Raw genomic sequence first — 8,660 nt, 5'->3', positions numbered from 1 at the left:
ACTCTGTCTGTGTTTGCTAATTTTCCTTGCGATATTCGTTTTCAGCATACCTGAACAAACTGATGGTTTGCCCCTTTCATATGCCGCCTGTTCAAACATGGTCGCCAATGATTTACATTTCAAAATATACGCATTACTATCTCGAAATATACGCATTAGTATCTCGAAAACTATTTGTCTGTGCCTTGCGATATTCGTTTTCAGCATACCCGAACGATTTTAAAATGGACAGTCCGAATGTTAACGAACCACACACACACAAAAAGACACACACACACACGTAAACTCAGTGAAAGTGTCTACTGTCGATAAGGTAGTTGTAAATTAGATTACTGGCTCTTATGAGTTTTAGTCTAACCATCCTTTACAACTGTGATACAGTAGAACAGTCCGTCTCTGGACAATTAGCAGTGTATCGCATAACTCAATGACAGTGTCGAATGTTGACTAGCTAGTTGTAAGTTAGGTTACTGGCTCTGATGAGTTACACTCTAACCACCCTTAATAACTGTGATACAGCGGAACAGTCCGTTTTTGGACAAGTGGCGGTGATCGCATAACTCATTGAAAGTGCCGAATGTCTATTAGCTAGTTGAAACTTAGATTACTGGCTTTAATGAGTTTCAGTCTAACCACACTTAATAACTTTGATACAGCGGAAGAGTCCGTCTGTTTCGCATAACTCATTGACAGTGTCGAGTGTCGATTAGCTAGTTGTAACTTCGTAGCCGAATGCCCCTTTAAGAAGAGACTTGAAGATAATAATTATTGTTATTTGTATTGTTATTCTTATCGTCCAGCCATGCACGTGCAGAAATCCATTTCCAACTCAACTGTGTTAAAAAAACTTACTTCAACAAGACAAGAACGCCGACACTCGACTTCGCACCGATACGCGAATGACGATTCATAGAAATTAAAGCTGTTGATTTTATGTATTGAATGTTACAACTTTGCCCCCACTCCTACACACACCCAGACACAGCGACGAACGAACTTGGCGACGCTTTCGATTGTAAATATAAGAGCGTTGTCGGCGGCGACAACCGGAAATGGCAAATCCTGTGTCAGTCAGATTTGTTTATTTCACGGCAATTTGAACTGCGAAATAATTCGTTTTAACTAAGGAGACCTGTGGAAATTCTAAGGTTAATCCTTCGGAGTTAAGACAACAAAGCGTAAAAGTTAAAAAAAAAACAAACAAATATATAATATATAAATGTTACCAAAAGGCAAGATAAGTTACTCTTCTACCTACCTGAACAAGTGTTTTAAGTTCTGCTGCGATATTCGTTTTCAGCATACCTGAACAAACTGAGGGTTGGCCCCTTTCATACGCCGCCTGTTCAAACTGTTCAAAAATGGTCGCCAGTGATTTACATTTCACAATACACGCATTAATAAAACTAGCTCCAAAACTATTTATCTCTGCTAATTTTCCTTGCGATGTTCGTTTTCAGCATACCTGAACAAACTGAGGGTTGGCCCCTTTCATACACCGCCTGGTTAAACTGTTAAACAGGGTCGCCAGTGATTTACATTTCAAAATACACGCATTAATAAAACTAGCTCCAACACTATTTGTCTCTGCTAATTTCCTTGCGATATTCGTTTTCAGCATACCTGAACAAACTGAGGGTTGGCCCCCCTCATATGCCGCCTTTTCAAACATGGTCGCCAGTGATTTACATTTCACAATACACGCATTAATACAACTAGCTCCAAAACTATTTATCTCTGCTAATTTTCCTTGCGATGTTCGTTTTCAGCATACCTGAACAAACTGAGGGTTGGCCCCTTTCATACACCGCCTGGTTAAACTGTTCAAACAGGGTCGCCAGTGATTTACATTTCAAAATACGCGCATTAATAAAACTAGCTCCAAAACTATTTGTCTCTGCTAATTTTCCTTGCGATATTCGTTTTCAGCATACATGAACAAACTGAGGGTTGGCCCCTTTCATTCACACCCTGCTCAAACATGGTCGCCAGTGATTTACATTTCCAAATACACGCATTAATATCTCGAAAACTATTCGTCTGTCTGTGCTAATTTCCCTTGCGATATTCGTTTTCAGCATACCTGAACAAACTGAGGGTTTGCCCCTTTCATATGCCGCCTGTTCAAACATGGTCGCCAGTGATTTACATTTCAAAATACACGCATTAATAAAACTAGCTCCAAGACTATTTTTCTCTGCTAATTTTCCTTGCGATATTCGTTTTTAGCATACCTGAACAAACTGACGGTTCGAGTTTTCCGGGTACGGTTTTTCCGGAGACGAGTTTTCCCGGGACAAGTTTTCCGGGCACTGGTATAAGTGCTATGGGTTCATGAGAGCACATCCCATTAAAGTACTTGTAAACAGGGATGCAACACTGAGGCGATGGGACAGACGTTGGAGATTGACCTATAGCACGCACGGGGCCTATTAGATTAGATACTCTTTTTTTAGTTGTTTTTGTGCTCAACGATAAAAACCGACTTCTTCATTTGTGTTTGCTTCTCATTTTCGCTTTTTCTCTGATAAGTGTTTCGCTAATGTGAAAAAGAAAACATGTTCGAACGTTTGCTGACATTTATTGGATGTGTTCCTACCAGTATTTTGCTTAATTTTCGAGTTTGGAGCGATTATCGAGTCTCACAAGATGTCTGTAAAATGTCAGACACTTCTTTATTGTTCTAACTTAAAACCGTGCGCTACTTTTGTTTGTGTTAAATAAACGTTTTAAAATAAGTTAAAACAACAAAAATGTGATCTAGGTAGGCAGAAGAGTAACTTATCTTGCCTTTGGTAACATTCATTTTCTTATATATTTATTTGTTCACTACTTTTTCGTTTTGTTCTTATTGAATGCGAAATATTCGCCATGAAATTTCCACGGGTCACGATTATTTCGTTTTATTAATCTTAAGTTTCATAGAATAAAAAGTTCAGACACAACTTTGTCGAGCGATTTATAATCGATTTCATTTAACTTCTGTTTGACCCCGGCACGTACGATCCTTTCTCTCCTTCCCCCACTCTCTCTCTCTCTTCTTTAGCTTGGTGACAAGTGATATGCTTATGTGTGCGTGCGTGTGTGTGTGTGTATGTGTGTACATGCGTGCGTATGTGTGTTGTCGTATTCACCAAAATTTAAAAAAATAAAAACGTTTTTCCCCGACCGGCCGGATTAGGGTTGTGAGGTGTGGTTAGAGTTCATGAAAATAAATGTTAGCAATAAAAACTTTTTAAAACCAAGTTAGAAAAAAGAAAACAATTTACTTGCCCACGGAGCCCCCGATTCTTCTTCTTTTTTTAGGCGATGTAATAAACCATATTTTTGAGCAGGGTTGCCTCCTCTCTTTATTTTGGTTTGTATATTTTTCATGTTGCAAAAATGCTCCCGGGAGATCTTTTTAGGATTCTAAAGGTTTGCTTTTTTTTACACTTTTTATTATCTTCGAAAAATGTAAAAAAAAAAATGTAAGCAGGCAGTTTACGGTTTGAAATGCATCGTTAAAATGATACTTTTCGCTAGTTCTTTCAACTTTATATTTTTATTTCGTCGTCTTCAAGTCCAATGTAAACAAGATCTTGATGAGCCGCCCCTTATAAATAATCCAATTTACCAAATGTACACTTCCAACGATTACTATGATATTGTCCATTGACTACTGTACACACTTTAAACCTTATCCTCGAGTGGCCTCTGGGGCTTGATAAGTAGTGATTCCTTTATAAAATAAAAAAATATTTCAATACTTTGATGGTGAGTCTATAGTCAGTCTGTGCTGATTTTCCTTGCGATATTCGTTTTCAGCATACCTGAACAAACTGAGGGTTGGCCCCTTTCATATGCCGCCTGTTAAAACTGTTCACACATGGTCGCCAGTGATTTACATTTCAAAATACACGCATTAATAAAACTAGCTCCAAAACTAGTAGTCGGTCATTCTCTGCTAATTTTCCTTGCGATATTCGTTTTCAGCATACCTGAACAACTTTATGGTTGGCCCCTTTCATATGCCGCCTGTTCTGACATGGTCGCCAGTGATTTACATTTCAAACTACACGCATAACTATCTCGAAAACTATTCGTCTGTCTGTGCTAATTTTCCTTGCGATATTCGTTTTCAGCATACCTAAACAAACTGATGGTTGCCCCCTTTCATATGCCGCCTGTTCAAACATGGTCATCAGTGATTTACATTTCAAAATAAACGCATTGATACAACTAGCTCCAAAACTATTTATCTCTGCTAATTTTCCTTGCGATATTCGTTTTCAGCATACCTGCACAAACTGAGGTTTGGCCCCTTTCATACACCGCCTGGTTAAACTGTTCAAACATGGTCGCCAGTGATTTACATTTCCAAATACATGCATTAATAAAACTAGCTCCAAAACTATTTATCTCTGCTAATTTTCCTTGCGATATTCGTTTTCAGCATACCTGCACAAACTGAGGTTTGGCCCCTTTCATACACCGCCTGGTTAAACTGTTCAAACATGGTCGCCAGTGATTTACATTTCCAAATACATGCATTAATAAAACTAGCTCCAAAACTATTTATCTCTGCTAATTTTCCTTGCGATATTCGTTTTCAGCATACCTGCACAAACTGAGGTTTGGCCCCTTTCATACACCGCCTGGTTAAACTGTTCAAACATGGTCGCCAGTGATTTACATTTCCAAATACATGCATTAATAAAACTAGCTCCAAAACTATTTATCTCTGCTAATTTTCCTTGCGATATTCGTTTTCAGCATACCTGCACAAACTGAGGTTTGGCCCCTTTCATACACCGCCTGGTTAAACTGTTCAAACATGGTCGCCAGTGATTTACATTTCCAAATACATGCATTAATAAAACTAGCTCCAAAACTATTTATCTCTGCTAATTTTCCTTGCGATATTCGTTTTCAGCATACCTGCACAAACTGAGGTTTGGCCCCTTTCATACACCGCCTGGTTAAACTGTTCAAACATGGTCGCCAGTGATTTACATTTCCAAATACATGCATTAATAAAACTAGCTCCAAAACTATTTATCTCTGCTAATTTTCCTTGCGATATTCGTTTTCAGCATACCTGCACAAACTGAGGTTTGGCCCCTTTCATACACCGCCTGGTTAAACTGTTCAAACATGGTCGCCAGTGATTTACATTTCCAAATACATGCATTAATAAAACTAGCTCCAAAACTCTTTATCTCTGCTAATTTTCCTTGCGATATTCGTTTTCAGCATACCTGCACAAACTGAGGTTTGGCCCCTTTCATACACCGCCTGGTTAAACTGTTCAAACATGGTCGCCAGTGATTTACATTTCAAAATACATGCATTAATAAAACTAGCTCCAAAACTATTTATCTCTGCTAATTTTCCTTGCGATATTCGTTTTCAGCATACCTGCACAAACTGAGGTTTGGCCCCTTTCATACACCGCCTGGTTAAACTGTTCAAACATGGTCACCAGTGATTTACATTTCCAAATACATGCATTAATAAAACTAGCTCCAAAACTATTTATCTCTGCTAATTTTCCTTGCGATATTCGTTTTCAGCATACCTGCACAAACTGAGGTTTGGCCCCTTTCATACACCGCCTGGTTAAACTGTTCAAACATGGTCGCCAGTGATTTACATTTCCAAATACATGCATTAATAAAACTAGCTCCAAAACTATTTATCTCTGCTAATTTTCCTTGCGATATTCGTTTTCAGCATACCTGCACAAACTGAGGTTTGGCCCCTTTCATACACCGCCTGGTTAAACTGTTCAAACATGGTCGCCAGTGATTTACATTTCCAAATACATGCATTAATAAAACTAGCTCCAAAACTATTTATCTCTGCTAATTTTCCTTGCGATATTCGTTTTCAGCATACCTAAACAAACTGATGGTTGCCCCCTTTCATATGCCGCCTGTTCAAACATGGTCATCAGTGATTTACATTTCAAAATACACGCATTAATAAAACTAGCTCCAAAACTCTCTGCTAATTTTCCTTGCCATATTCGTTTTCAGCATACCTGAACAAACTGAGGGTTGACTCCTTTCATACGCCGCCTGGTTAAACTGTTCAAACATGGTCGCCAGTGATTTACATTTCCAAATACACGCATTAATAAAACTAGCTCCAAAACTATTTGTCTGTGCTAATTTTCCTTGCGATATTCGTTTTCAGCATACATGAACAAACTGAGGGTTGGAACCTTTCATATGCCGCCTCTTCAAACATGGTCGCCAGTGATTTACATTTCGCAATACATGCATTAATAAAACTAGCTCCAAGACTATTTTTCTCTGCTAATTTTCCTTGCGATATTCGTTTTCAGCATACCTGAACAAACTGAACGGTTCGAGTTTTCCGGGTACGATTTTTCCAGAGACGAGTTTTCCCGGGACAAGTTTTCCGGGCACTGGTATAAGTGCTATGGGTTCATGAGAGCACATCCCATAAAAGTACTTGTAAACAGGGATGCAACACTGAGGCGATGGGACAGACGTTGGAGATTGACCTATAGCACGCTCGGGGCCTATTAGATTAGATACTCTTTTTTTTGTTGTTTTTGTGCTCAACGATAAAAACCGACTTCTTCATTTGTGTTTGCTTCTCATTTTCGCTTTTTCTCTCATAAGTGTTTCGCTAATGTGAAAAAGAAAACATGTTCGAACGTTTGCTGACATTTATTGGATGTGTTCCTACCAGTATTTTGCTTAATTTTCGAGTTTGGAGCGATTATCGAGTCTCACAAGATGTCTGTAAAATGTCAGACACTTCTTTATTGTTCTAACTTAAAACCGTGCGCTACTTTTGTTTGTGTTAAATAAACGTTTTAAAATAAGTTAAAACAACAAAAATGTGATCTAGGTAGGCAGAAGAGTAACTTATCTTGCCTTTGGTAACATTCATTTTCTTATATATTTATTTGTTCACTACTTTTTCGTTTTGTTCTCTTGAATGCGAAATATTCGCCATGAAATTTCCACGGGTCACGATTATTTCGTTTTATTAATCTTAAGTTTCATAGAATAAAAAGTTCAGACACAACTTTGTCGAGCGATTTATAATCGATTTCATTTAACTTCTGTTTGACCCCGGCACGCACGACCCTTTCTCTCCTTCCCCACTCTCTCTCTCTTCTTTAGCTTGGTGACAAGCGATATGCTTATGTGTGCGTGCGTGTGTGTGTGTGTGTATGTGTGTACATGCGTGCGTATGTGTGTTGTCGTATTCACCAAAATTTAAAAAAATAAAAACGTTTTTCCCCGGCCGGCCGGGTTAGGGTTGTGAGGTGTGGTTAGAGTTCATGAAAATAAATGTTAGCAATAAAAACTTTTTAAAACCAAGTTAGAAAAAAGAAAACAATTTACTTCCCCACGGAGCCCCCGATTCTTCTTCTTTTTTTAGGCGATGTAATAAACCATATTTTTGAGCAGGGTTGCCTCCTCTCTTTATTTTGGTTTGTATATTTTTCATGTTGCAAAAATGCTCCCGGGAGATCTTTTTAGGATTCTAAAGGTTTGCTTTTTTTTTTTACACTTTTTATTATCTTTGAAAAATGTAAAAAAAAAATGTAAACAGGCAGTTTACGATTTGAAATGCATCGTTAAAATGATACTTTTCGCTAGTTCTTTCAACTTTATATTTTTATTTCGTCGTCTTCAAGTCCAATGTAAACAAGTTCTTGATGAGCCGTTCCTCTTAAATAATCCAATTTACCAAATTTACACTTCTAACGATTACTATGATATTGTCCATTGACTACTGTATGTACACACTTTAACCCTTATCCTCGAGTGGCCTCTGGGGCTTGATAAGTAGTAATTCCTTTATAAAATAAAAAATATTTCAATACTTTGATGGTGAGTCTATAGTCAGTCTGTGCTGATTTTCCTTGCGATATTCGTTTTCAGCATACCTGAACAAACTGAGGGTTGGCCCCTTTCATAAGCCGCCTGTTAAAACTGTTCAAACATGGTCACTAGTGATTTACATTTCAAAATACACGCATTAATAAAACTAGCTCCAAAACTATTTGTGTCTGCTAATTTTCCTTGCGATATTCGTTTTCAGCATACATGAACAAACTGAGGGTTGGCACCTTTCATATGCCGCCTGTTCAAACATGGTCGCCAGTGATTTACATTTCACAATACACGCATTAATAAAACTAGCTCCAAAACTATTTATCTCTGCTAATTTTCCTTGCGATATTCGTTTTCAGCATACCTGAACAAACTGAGGGTTGGCCCCTTTCATACACCGCCTGGTTAAACTGTTCAAACAGGGTCGCCAGTGATTTACATTTCAAAATACACCCATTAATAAAACTAGCTCCAAAACTATTTGTCTCTGCTAATTTTCCTTGCGATATTCGTTTTCAGCATACATGAACAAACTGAGGGTTGGCCACTTTCATACACCGCCTGCTCAAACATGGTCGCCAGTGATTTACATTTCCAAATACACGCATTAATATCTCGAAAACTATTCGTCTGTCTGTGCTAATTTTCCTTGCGATATTCGTTTTCAGCATACCTGAACAAACTGAGGTTTTGCCCCTTTCATATGCCGCCTGTTCAAACATGGTCGCCAGTGATTTACATTTCAAAATACACGCATTAATAAAACTAGCTCCAAGACTATTTTTCTCTGCTAAT

The sequence above is a fragment of the Euprymna scolopes genome, chromosome 46 (assembly GCF_053919585.1).
Source record: "Euprymna scolopes isolate OS-2025 chromosome 46, ASM5391958v1, whole genome shotgun sequence".
NCBI lineage: Eukaryota > Metazoa > Mollusca > Cephalopoda > Sepiida > Sepiolidae > Euprymna > Euprymna scolopes.
Note: the sequence above shows the minus strand (reverse complement) of the source record.